Source organism: Triticum urartu, chromosome 1A (assembly GCF_056163025.1).
Source record: "Triticum urartu cultivar PI428250 chromosome 1A, HENAU_Tu73, whole genome shotgun sequence".
In the NCBI taxonomy this organism is placed as follows: Eukaryota; Viridiplantae; Streptophyta; class Magnoliopsida; order Poales; family Poaceae; genus Triticum; species Triticum urartu.
Genome location: NC_141873.1, coordinates 514,020,497 through 514,033,790, shown reverse-complemented (window position 1 = coordinate 514,033,790; position 13,294 = coordinate 514,020,497). Strand labels below are relative to the sequence as shown.

The 13,294-nt window shown below is 44.6% G+C and overlaps 1 pseudogene across 1 annotated transcript; it reads left to right on the top strand.

The window, feature by feature from the left end:
• Positions 1-5,493: 5,493 nt before the first annotated feature.
• On the top strand, positions 5,494-9,060 carry LOC125523949 (uncharacterized; annotated as a pseudogene). The gene is made up of 4 exons (XR_015608076.1): positions 5,494-5,645; positions 6,066-6,106; positions 7,967-8,306; positions 8,397-9,060. The product of XR_015608076.1 is annotated as an uncharacterized LOC125523949 (transcript).
• The last annotated feature ends 4,234 nt before the right edge of the window (positions 9,061-13,294 follow it).

Sequence of the window (13,294 nt, the reverse complement as noted above, 5' to 3'; positions counted from 1 at the left end):
ATAAGAAGAAAACCACTGCATCTTCTGATCCGGCCCCTGATGATGATGTGGGTAATCCGGACCTTGAGGTAGAGCTTGACTCACTTGGCTTATTTTTCATGCGCCTTATTGATGATGATATTTGTCAGGATGATGCCGAAGCCAGCCATGCTGATGCTGCAGAGGTAATCACTCTCTCTTCTGATTCAGACCCTTTGCCTTCACTAAAAATCCGTCAAGCAAACCGAAAGGTTAAATTTTCTCATCCTCTTGCTTACTTGGATCTCAAATTTCTTATGAAGACCCAATAGCACGAAGCTCGCCGCACAACCCGGCACAGCGGCCAGGTAGTTACCTCCGCCGGTTTACCGAACAGTCCGGTTGGGAAACACCGTTCAGAGGTCTCTAATTTGCTTGTCAGTGGTTGTCCTAAAGCGGGTTGTTTTCGTCAACCTCTTAATCCATCTGACTCCGATTATCAGGTTACTTCCCACTCATCCTCTGGCGAGTCATCGGCTACTCAGCTGCCACCGCTCAAAACGGTGCTTGGGTAAGCTATACTTGTCATAATATTTCTGGTACATCACCTTGTAACATATGCTGTATTTGACTTTGTTATTCCTTTCAGGGCCAAGCCTAGGCCGAGCAAGAAGGCTCGCCTGGATAAAGCGGCCGAGGAGGACATCGTCCCTGAACCGGGTAAAACACTAGATCTTGAAGCGGCTATTCATGAAGATATACCCAATGATCCACCACAGCAGGATGATGATTTTATTGCTGAAGAAAGGCCTATTGACACCTCAGGCCCTGTCAACCAGCCCACAAGCCCCATCCGGTTTGGGAGATCCACCAGTCCATCCCAGCCTGCTGACAAACCGACTGCGCCAGTGCAAACCGGTGATGCTAAGGATGATGAAGTTGTAATTACTGGTATTGGCCGCACAGAGCCCAGCAATCCTGTTGCTTTATCCAAGCATACCGCCAAAGAAGAATTTGCTGCCATGGGCAAAGGCAAGTGGAATGTTGACTTGGCGACCTATGCTGCTCTGAATGCCCAAGATCTTCATTCTGGCTATCTGAACCGGCTGTATACCAGCCGTGATTATGAAGCTAGTCTGGTGAATATGATGAAAGAGAAATCTGAGGTAACTTCCCTATGCTTTTCCCTGCTTGGACATTTCAATCTTGTTAATTCTCCTAGCCCCCAAGGGCCGGTTTAGAATCTCCATTCAAACCAGGACTTGCTAATATAAATCTCCATACTTCGGAATTCGCTGGTATAGCCCCCAAGGGCCGGTTCAACTTAGCGTAGTTAAACCGGGACTTTAAGTAATTGTCATCTTTATTTGAGCAAATAGACATTAGCCCCCAAGTGCCAAGTTGAATACTTGTATTGATCTTGGGACTTTAGAATCTATTGAAAGATTTAAGATCAAATATACATTAGCCCCCAAGGGCCAAGTGCATAACTTGTTATGTGGTTGGTACTTCAATTGTTGTACTGCTTGCGGAATCATATATCTGTCTGTATGCAGGCTGAGCTGAAGACAAAAGAAAGCCAAGTCGCCGATCTCCAAGAAAATCTGAAATCCCAACAAGCTGAAACCTCCAAAGCAAAAGAGGAATTAACCAGCGCTTTAAGCGCCATGGAACAGCTTAAGGAGGGCTTCAAGAAGAAGCGGGCGGATTGGGCCACTGAAAAATATGCTTTAACCAAACGAGCAGAAGATGCCGAGGCTGCACTGAAACCGGTGGTGGACGAACTGACCAGCATAAAGCGGCAAGTGCATGCCATGACCGCTGCTATCTTTGGTAAGCTGGTTTGATTTCTGGATTGATTCGGCCGTCTTATAAAGCTGCCGGTTTGTTAACCCTTTGTAATATTTCAGGGACACGCATTGGTCACTTGGGGTCAGATGTGCGGAAGAAATTGAAAGCCGCTTACACATTGACCGAACAACTGTACACTAGTGCACATCGGATCATCTCTGCTGCATCCCACAACAATCCGGCGCCCACTTTGATTCAGGACACTCTAAAGAGACTGTTGATGCTTCCTGCCCGGGTTGAAGAGCTGAAGAAATCCGCTGCTCGAACTGGTGCGATCAATGCCTTAATCTGGGCAAAAGCTTGGGTACCGGATTTTGATCCTGTTGAAGCGGCTCAGGGCTATCCCAGCTTGAAGGAAGACGGGTCAGAGTTTATTGAAGCGGATCTGCGATTAATAAACTGGGAGGTGCGTCCGCTAGCTTGTCAATTGGTTGAAAAAGCAGACTTGTCTCATTATCAAGCCCAATATGACAACCAAAACAAGCGAGTAGTTGCACTAATTCCTAAAGCGGAAAATCTTATCCCTCCAATCCGTAAGCATACTTACGCTCCCGATATTGAACTGTCATTGCTGATCCATGATGAAGCTGTCTTTCAAGCATTAATGGGAATCGACTGGACAACTGTTGATTTCCAGCCGCTGGGTAGAGAAGTTGAAGTTGAAGCGGCGTGGGATGACCCACAACCATCAGGCCAGGCTAGTGACCAAGCTTGAATCAGAAGCCGTTCTAAACTGCTTCTCTTTGCGAAAAAACAATGATCTTATTTTGGGCACCGTGTTGCCTTGTAATAGGCTAGCCGATACTCTTGATTTTGATATGCCTTCGTGCATAATTACTGCAACTTGTTCTTCCTTTGGATGATGAACTTTCCAAAGTATTTTCTGTAATACAAAGAATCTTAAAGCGCCACCGCGGTTGTACCGTCAGGTGGAGTATGATGTCTACATATGTGAAATCAAAATATCTGAAATATGATCAAATCTTTGGGATACATAATACCTGCCATCGTTGGGCATGAAGTTGGCTTGGCCAATCTTGAAGCGGAGGTTTATAAACCCACACTGTTGGAGGAGATAGCAGCTCCTGTATATATATAATGCCGGTTTACCATGTAAACCGTGCCGGGTTATAATAAAACACCGTGTTACTCCGTAATAGGATGTTAAAAAATCAAACCGGGAAAATAGTCTCCGGATTAAAAAATGGACCGTGTTCCGTCAATTGACACTTTGAACCGGTTTAAAACTTTGTCGGTTTAAAAAAACCCAAGAAAGAAAGAAATATATATCAAAGAAAATTGTGAAGCAAAGGCAATGATAAAACCGTTTGCAAAAAGAGGCTTATTTGAGCCGATCAGATGGCGTTACCATGGTCGGACACGACCAAGCTCCCGATAGGTGTAGCTATGGTTCAAGTCAGCCAGGTCCCCAAATGAAACCGTGGCATTTATGCCGATCAAGAGGCATGGCAATGGTTTAGGTTCGACCAAGCCCCCAAGTGATTCTGTGGCCTTAGGCCGATCAAGAGGCGTGACTGGTTCAGACTTGACCATGTCCCCAAGTGATCTGGTGGCTTTCGCCTATCAAAAGGTGTTGCATTGGTTCGGATACGACCAAGCCCCCAAGTGATATTACATGATGCTTTGAAAAGCTAACTCAAGGGGTAAACCGGAGGCCGCTTTAGAACAACTCCGTGTAACCACACATGATGTAAAAGAACAGATACCCCGCTTTAGCTGAGGTTCTGGTTTATTATATTAATCATAATATATACATCGTCGTAATATGTACATAAGTAGAGCCAATGGCTCAGGTATAGTAAGGCCGAAGATGAGCTATGTTCCACGGCCTGTTGGTCTCCTCCTCTGATGTACGTGAGTCTTTATGCTCTCGAATATCAATCAGATAGTATGACCCGTTGTGCAGATTCTTGCTGACCACGAAAGGTCCCTCCCAAGGTGGGGATAGCTTATGCATATCAGTCTGATCTTGGATGAGCCGAAGCACCAAATCTCCTTCCTGAAAGGTTCTGGTTTTGACTCGGCGACTGTGATAACGACGAAGATCCTGTTGGTAAATCGCCGAGCGGGCGGCTGCTATGTCACATTCTTCATCCAACAGGTCCAAAGCGTCTTTTCGTGCTGTCTCGTTGTCCGCTTCAACATAAGCCGCCACATGAGGTGAGTCATGACGGATATCACTTGGGAGAACCGCCTCCGCTCCGTAGACCATGAAGAATGGCGTGTATCCTGTTGATCTGTTGGGTGCATCATGATGCTCCATAACACAGATGGTAACTCTTCTACCCAACAACCCGGTGTTCTCGACCTCAGGATCACTCGCATGTTTGCTGTGAGACCTACGCGCCACCACCCCTCATCGACAAATTACCGAAACAATCGCTATTACTTGGCGGCTCGTCCGCCTTGGTAGCGCAAGATCCGCTGCATACATCTGATCTGATTTACTACATTTGCACCGTACAAATCATGGACGATCTCTTATGTTTCGGTTTTGTGATTATATTTAATTTGTATAGTGGCATCTACTACTTTTAAGGCCCGTTTGTTTCTTCAATTTAGTGCCAACGTCTATGTAACCTGCATTTAGTGCATCCGGTTACAGCTAACTGCAACCTTTACGGAATTCCTTTCTCTAACTCAAAACCATAATCAGAAATTCGGCATCATAGTTTGAATTGCGGCATTTCATTCATCAACCGGAACAAGTAGTCCAAAACTTGTGCAGCTTCAGTGGGACTGTGGTCATTTCTTGTGCAGGAGAACTAGTACTGGAGCAACTGGCATGTTGATCATCTCAAACTTGCAGCTCACCCATGTATCAACAGGTAAGCTTGACACAAATGATTCAACAATATCGAGTTTACAGATAAGAAAGCAAAGAAGATAAATGGGTTCGGTCTTAAATGATACTCCCTCCGATCCAAAATAAGTGTCACCGGGGGCAGATCCACAGTTGGTCATGGGTGTACATTCAAAAATTTTGGCTAGAATTTTTTTTATATGATGTATACTTTAAGGGTATGTCTAGGTCTCAGTCGACTGAGACTTCGCGAAGTCTCAGTCGGCTGACATCACCATGAACAGATTAGGCCCATTTTATCTCCCTCCCTGTTGGGTCTTAATTTACCCCATTGTGGGCCTGGGGTGTGGGCTCTGTTTGCTTGTCTTTTTTGTTTTTGTTGTTTGTTTGGCCCGTTTTATGTCCCTCCCTGTCCATGGAAGCAACAAACATCAGAAACATGCAGTTGACGTCATAGCTGACCTCCCTCCCTGTCTATGGACGCAGCAAACAAAAGAAATTAGGCCATGCTCCAGCAGGCCCATTTCCAAATGGAACTGCTAGATGTCGACGTCCCAGCTGACCTGAGACGTCCTGTAACTTGGAGTGAGCTAGAGTTTTAGTGAACTACTAGGACAAGTGAGCTGGACACTAGTGCTAAATCTACTGAAAGAGAACAAAAAATATTAATGAGGTACTCCCTCCATCCAAAAAATAGTAACGCTATGTTTGGATGTACGCATTGAGAGGTAGTATTGACATTGGGCATTTGTAACTACCGAATGCCAGCGTTTGGATGTCTTTAGTATTCGGTCGCGGAATTACAACCTGATATTGGACACAGCCCGCCAAGACTAGCGAGTCCCCGCGCGAATTCCTCGCCTCCTCGCTCGGTTTTCGGGTGAAATTGCCCAACCCCGCTCCCTTTACCTCTCCGTCCCTTCCCCAAAACAAAAAAAAACAGAGCAGGCGCGCGGAGCAAGGAGAAGCGGTGCTCATCTCTCGCCGTCCTCCGCCTTCTCTCCCGTCTCCGGTAGGTCTCCTCCATCCCCGCCGCCCTCCTTCTTCTCCTCTAAATCTGAATATGGCAGGCCTTCTCCCTATGGTTCACACACCCCCCCCCCTCGCGACCCCAATCCTCCCCAATCTCCTACCCGCCTCTGTCCCCTGCGCCCCCGCCGCCGGTCAGCCATCCCCTGAACGGCCCTCTCCCAGCCCTGTTCCTCTCCCACCCATATCCCTCTTCTTTCTCTCTAACCCATCCCTAATCCCATAGCCCTCCCTCCCGGTCAGATCCAATGGCCTCCCCTCCCTGTTCCCCATCGGTTGTCCCTCCCTCTGCCCCATGGTCGCCCCTCCGCCTGTCAATCGTTGTCTTTCCCTTTGCATACATCCAACTTCTGCATGCTAAGATACTATCTTACTAATTGTCTCTCTTAATTTAATTTTGCAGGTTATTTGGCTTGGTTTGGCACATCCCTGGGCTGATTGAAGGTATATTAATCAGTAATTTGTGCTTTTCACAAGGAACAAATATTTTCAGTTTGGTCATGCCTTCATATGATGTATAGAAAAAATCAGTATACCTCATAGTAAAGGCTTCTTGTACCATGTCTTATATGACTGAATGCTTGCTGAAATTTTGATACTTGTTGTAGCACACATTAGTACATCAGTCTTAGCTGCAGCATATGACTGAATGCTTGTCTTTCACGGCTGATTGATTGCTTGTTTTGGCATAATTTTAGATAGCTTGTTGCACGGTGTCTTGCTTATAGCTATTCATATATGAATGATTGATAGCTTGCTTGATTGCTTGTCTCCCGCTGATTGATATCTTGCTTGCTGAATTTTTGATGGCTTGTCTTTCATGGCTAATTGAATGAGGCATTCATGTCTAATTTCTGAAATGTAATGTAGCTGCACCATGTCTGACTTGGACTTGGTTGCTTACATAAACGAGGAGAACAAAAGAAGAAAGAGGAGGCGAATAGTTTTGACCAAACTATACTTTGAATCGTTTCTTCTTGGGATAGCATATCTTAGTACGCAGAGGGCACCAAGGGATTTAGGAAGCTTTACTGACGATGAGGAAAAAAACATTCATCGGAAGTATTTGCTAAAAGGATTGTATGATGGGGCAGAAGTAACATGCTATGATCAGCTACGTTTAACTAAAAGAAACTTCCATGACTTATGCACCATGTTGCGTGAGAGGGCTGGTCTTTGTGACAGTGTCTATGTTTCCGTGGAAGAAAAGGTGGCAATGTTCTTGTTGGTAGTTGGCCATGGTATCAAAATGAGGATTCTGGGTGGCACTTACAAGCGCTCCTTATGGACTATTAGTACACACTTTGACGATGTATTAAAAGCGATTCTATCTCTAACCGGGGAGTTCATTAAGCTTCCCGATCCTTCTACTCAGCCACCTGATGATTACAAATGGAAGTAGTTTGGTAATGCACTTGGAGCGCTCGATGGGTGTCATGTTGATGTGTGTGTACCTGTGTGTGACCAAGGGAGATATAGGAACAGGAAGCAAGCTATCACCACTAACATGCTTGGTGTGGTTGATTGGAATATGAAATTTATGTATGTCTTGCCTGGCTGGGAGGGTTCAGCTTCTGACTCAAGAGTCTTGCGTGATGCAATGAGGTTGAGCCGCCAAGATGCATTTGTCGTACCACATGGTATGACACTTTCTCTTGGTAATTCATTTCTCCTATGTAATTGATAGCTAACTCACTTGCTTGCCACACTAGGGAAATATTATTTAGTTGATGCTGGTTATACCAACGGTCCTGGATTTCTTGCTCCATTCAGATCGAATTATTAATGCTTGTTGTGTGTTACACAACTTTTCAAGGGATAGGCAGCATGTGATGGATGATTTGTTGCTGGTGGAAGTGGATAATGAAATAGCCTCTTCTGAAGATGATCCTCTAGATGATGCCAACTTAATTAGGAGTGTTCAAGTCAGCACTTCATGGACCAACTTTAGAGAGCAGCTAGCTAATGACATGTTTGATGAGTACCTCGTGAGACGTGCTAAACTAGAGTTGGAGTAGGATGTGTGGGTCAACTAGATAATGGTGTACGTTCTCTTTTGTGCTAGCTAGTTGATATGGCTTTGCTAGGATGTGTGGGTCAGCACTGCATGGACTTTGCTTGTGTGATAGCCTAGCTTGCTAATGGTACCTTTTGGGTATTTTGTATATGCCTCATATTAAGAAATTAATATATATATATATATGTGTGTGTGTGTGATATTACCTTGTTGTATTTGTGTTTCAATTTACATTCATCTTACATTGTCTTTGTGTTTGGATATTATGTGCATGCATTTTCTTGTAGGACCATGGCTGAAGAAGGTGGAAAAAAATTTGGTAGAAATTACCTCACATGGACAGATGAAATGGACATTGCACTACTGGAGGTCCTTGTTGAGCATCACAACAATGGTGATCATGCCCAGAATGGATGGAAGTCCCATGTCTACAGTGCTTTTATAGGTAATGTGAGTGAGAAGTGCAATGTGACCATCACAAAGGAAAACATAAGTTCAAGGTGCAAAACCTTTGAAAAGCACTATGAGGCCATTAGCAAGATGCTTTCTCAAAGTGGATTTGGGTGGGATTGGATCAATAACAAGCTGTCAATTGATAGTGAAGATGTGTGGATTAAATATGTCGCGGTAAGAAATTTATCCATTCCACATTTTGATTGTATTGCACATATGTAAGATATACCTTTCTTTGACAACTCTCTTTGTGTGTGTGTGCAGGCTAACAAGAAAGTGGGATTTTACAAGAACAAGGTCATTAAAAATTGGGATGCTATCACCACCATATACTCAAAAGATCATGCAAATGGTGAAGGTGCTGGCACAGGTGCTGAAACTGTTGTAGAACCAACTATGGAACCCAATGAAGCCTCTCCTGAAGTGCCACACAAAAAATAGCGGACCGGTGATGCCATCCTGTGCCTACTTGGCGATATGAAAGGCTCATTTAATGATGATTTGAAGTCACTTGAGCCTTTACCTCTGCCCCAAGTTACACCTCCTGCTGAAATCCTCGCGACACTTGAGATGATCCCTGATTTGGCTCGTGGTGACATATTGCGATCTTATGGTAAGTTGATCCTTAGCGAACGCTTGTACCAAGCGCCTCTTGAGCTTCCCATGAACTTCAGGAAGGAATGGTTGTTGATGTTGGAATAGTAGAATGGCTCTTGATAGATAATATGTATGTGTACTGCTACTTTTAGTTCTCCTAGTGTGTGTGAGACTTTTGAACTTGTCCTAAAGTTGCATGGTTGATGCATAAGACTTGTTATGTGTTCTGGATGATGTGAGACATGTTATAATGTGTAATGGGGTTGGCAAGGCTATCATAATATGCTGCTGCTACCTACAGTTTTGAGCCTATTTTTCACGCTTTTGAATAGTTCATATTGTCCAATGCATGATTGTATGGTCCTGTTGCCTATCTACACTTTTCAGCCTATTTTTCATGTATTTTGGATAATTGATGTTGTCTGTACCAATTTTTAAATTATTTGCATGCGATTTTATTGTATTATAATACATAATCTCAAGTATATGGCATGACGATTAGATTTCATTTCGAAACTTGTACAAGCAATTATTATATTGTTCATACACTTCACAATGTCCAATTCTACACTATGGGCATCCAAACAAGATTTGGCATTGCTCCGTCCCTTGAATTCCAAGTGCCCAATACAAGAACATCCAAACACAAAGTGTGGCATTGCAGCTCAATACCAATGCCTTGGGATATTAGGCATTGGAGCCAATGCAATACCAAGGTCTTCAATGTCTACATCCAAACATAGCGTAAAAGATAGTATCAAGCAGTACAGCTGTAGTTTTAGAAGAAAAAACTAAATACAAATGCACCACTATGCACCAGCAACTACGAGTAATAAAGCTGAAGCTGCGGAGTGGAGTGGTGCCATGCATGAAGCAGGCTACACTCAAGATTCATCAATTCTGCTGCCCTAGTTACATCAATAAACAACACATCGATCGATCTCACTAATTTCAAACCATAGTCCATGCATTTCAACAGGTCCATTTTCACACAAGCAAACAACACCTATGAGAAAAAAACAATGTGGCTCCAACAAAAAACACATAATTCATGATTTGAGCATGGGTGTGACAAAAACCACACATGACCTACAAGTCGTTCAAATTTAGTAAAGGGGATCTTGATTGGTATTAAGGATGTTGACAAGATGATGGCCATTGGATTCCCTCTCAACTATACTGTACCAGTTAGGTAGATTAGACAAGCACACCTAATAATAACCAAAAATATCTATAGAAAATTTCACAGCCCTGTGTCAGAAAATAAAGTAGTAGCATCTAAGAATACTACACTAAAATCATTCGAAATCTGCATCAGAGATAGTTAAGTTGAACTCCCCTCTTAATGGTATTCTTTATTCTGTCGTAGTTGACCAGAAGAGCTAGATCGACCAAATACAGTGAGAAATACTACATGTGCAAATCACTTGCATGGTAGTACTGAGGAGTGGTCACTTACGAGGATTTTATTTCCCTCCCTGAATGTGTCCTTGAAGATAGCATGTCGGCTATAACATGGCACATGCCTCAAGGGGAACAAAATTACCTCGAGCTCAAGCACGAACATGATTAACTTGTCGTTTCTGATTTCAAACAGTACTGTTGGGTGGTCTCTAGAGAGATGTTGACCCTGGGTCCACATTCCAGAGACTTGTAGAAAAATAAAGGTACTTTCCCTAAAAAAATATACAAAATAATTGATTTTTAGTTTTGATTCCTTGGGGAAACAAACCTATTTAATGCAAAAAGAAAAAAGAAAAATAAATAAGTTTGTACTTTGTATATGATTTTAAAAAAAGTAACAAATAGAAAAATATATATCTTGAAAATGGCCCCCATGCCGCGCTCCGACCAAAAAGACAAAGCTAGTTGTGAGATCGGGTGCTTGATTTGTGTTTGCGGGCACGACAAAAAATGGGAATTGTGTTTGCCTAGTTGACGGGGGAGGTATCTTACCTGCTCTGCAAAAACTAGCCCCCTCACCCCGCTGGTCGTTCAGACAAAGCAAAAAAGCCTAGTTGCAATCATGTTGGTAAAAAAAGACATGCAGTTGTAATCCGGGGACACCGCTTACAGTTGCATGACTAATTTTCCCCCTCTCCCCGCTGCCCTCTCTCTTCCCGCCGCCACCCCCTCTGACAAAACAAAGCTCCCAATTGCAACCATGTTGGAAACACATGCAGTTGCATGACTAGAGTTGGACATGCGACCGACCCTATCTTTCTTCCCGCCGCCCCTCTGACAAAACAATGGCCCCAATTACAACCAAGTTAGAAGACATGCAATTGTGTGAGTATAGTTGGACATGCAACTAGCCCCCCTCCTCGTCGGTCCCTTCGACAAAGCAAAAGCGCAGTTGCAACCAACTTAGAAGACATGCAGTTGCGTGACTATAGTTGGACATGCAACTGCCCCGGGGCCCTCTTGCCATCGCCCCCTCCAACAAAAAGGCCCAGTTGTGACCAAATTTGAAGAGATGTAGTTGTGTGCCTCGTGTGGGACATGCAACTGGCCCACCAATCCCTTCGACAAAGTAAAAGCGTAGTTGCAACCAAGTTAGAAGACATACAGTTGCGTCAGTATAGTTGGACATGCAACTGCCGCCCCCTCTCTCTTGCCGCCGCCCCATCCGATAAAACAAAGGCCCCAGTTGCATACAAGTTTGAAGACATGCAGTTGTGTGCCTAGTGTGGGACATGCAACTGGCCCCTCTCCTCGTCGATCCCTCCAACAAAACAGAAGCCTACCTGGAACCAAATTAGAAGACATGCACTTGCGAACCATGTTGGAAGATATGCAGTTCCATAACTACAATTGGGTATGCAACTGGCCCCCTCTCACACCGCCGCCCGCTCCGACAAAACAAAGCCACTTGCAATTGCAACCAAGTTAGAAGACATGCAGTTGCCACCATGTTGGAACACATGTAATTGCATGACTATAGTTGAGCATGCAACTGGCACCCTCTCTCTTCCCGTCGCCCCCTACGACAAAACAAAGGCCCCAGTTACAACCAAGTTAGAAGACATATAGTTGCGTGACTAGTGTGGGACATGCAACTAGCCCCCTCTCTTCCTGCCACCCTCTCTCCTACAAAACAGAGGCCTAGTTCCAACCCATTTACAAGACATGTAATTGCATGACTACAGAAGGACATGCAACTAACCCCATCTACATGTTGCCCGCCCCCCCAACAAAACAAAACCCCACTTGCAACCATTTTGGAAAACATGGAGTTGTGTGACTATAATTGAACATGCAACTGGCCCCTCTCTTCCAGCCACCTAGTTGGAAACTATGTTGGAAGACAAGCAGTTGTGTGACTAGTGCAGGACATGCAAATGGCCCCTCTCCTTGTCGGTCCCTCTGACAAAACAAAAGTCCAAGTTGTAATAAGGTTAGAAGACATGCAATTGCGACCACGTTGGAAGGCCTAAAATTGCATGACTATACTTGAGCATGCAACTGGCCCCCTCTCTCTTGATCCCGCCCTCCTTCGACAAAACAAAGGTCCCAGTTGCAACTAAGTTAGAAGACCTGCAGTTGTGTGGCTAGTGCGGGACATGCAACTAGCCCTGTCTCTGTCTGACAAAAACAAAATCTGAGTTGCAACCAAGTTAGAAGACATGCAGTTGCGACCATGTTGGAAGACATGCAGTTGCATGACTCTAGTTGAGCATGCAACTGGCCCCCACTCTCTTGTCGTCTCCCCCTCCGACAAAACAAAGGCTCTAGTTGCAACCAAGTTAGAAGATATGCAATTACGTGCCTAGTGTGGGACATGCAATTGGCCCCTCTAGTCGTCGGCCCCTCCGATAAAAACAATAGTTGACTTGCAACCGACATGTAGTTGCATGACTATAGTTGAGCATGCAACTGGCCCCCTCTCTCTTGCTGCCACCCCTCCGACAAAACAAAGGCCCCAGTTGCAACCCAGTTAGAAGACATGCAATTGTGTGCCTAGTTTGGGACATGCAACTTGCCCTCTCTTCGTATGACAAAACAAAGGCCTAGTTGCAACCAAGTTAGAAGACATGCAGTTGCATGACTACAGTTGAGCATGCAACTGGCCCCCTCTCTCTTGCTGCCACCCTTCCGACAAAACAAAGGCCCCAGTAGCAACCCAGTTAGAAGACATGCAATTGTGTGCCTAGTTTGGGACATGCAACTGGCCCTCTCCTTGTATGACAACACAAAGGCCTAGTTGCAACCAAGTTAGAAGACATGCAATTGCGACCATGTTTGGCAGACATGTAGTTGCGTGAACAGTTGAGCATGCAACTAGCCTCCTCTCTTTGGCCGCCGCCCCATCCGACAAAACAAAGCCACTTACAGTTGCAACCAAGTTAGAAGACATGCAGTTGCGTGGCTAGTGTGGGACATGCAACTGGCCCTCTCCTTGTCGGTCCCTTTGACAAAGCAAAAGCGCAGTTGCAACCAAGTTAGAAGACATGAAGTTGCATCACTATATAGTTGGACATGCAACTACCCCCCCCCTCCTCTCTCTTGTTGTTGCCTCATCTGACAAAACAAAGCCCCCAGTTGCAACCAAGTTTGAAGACATG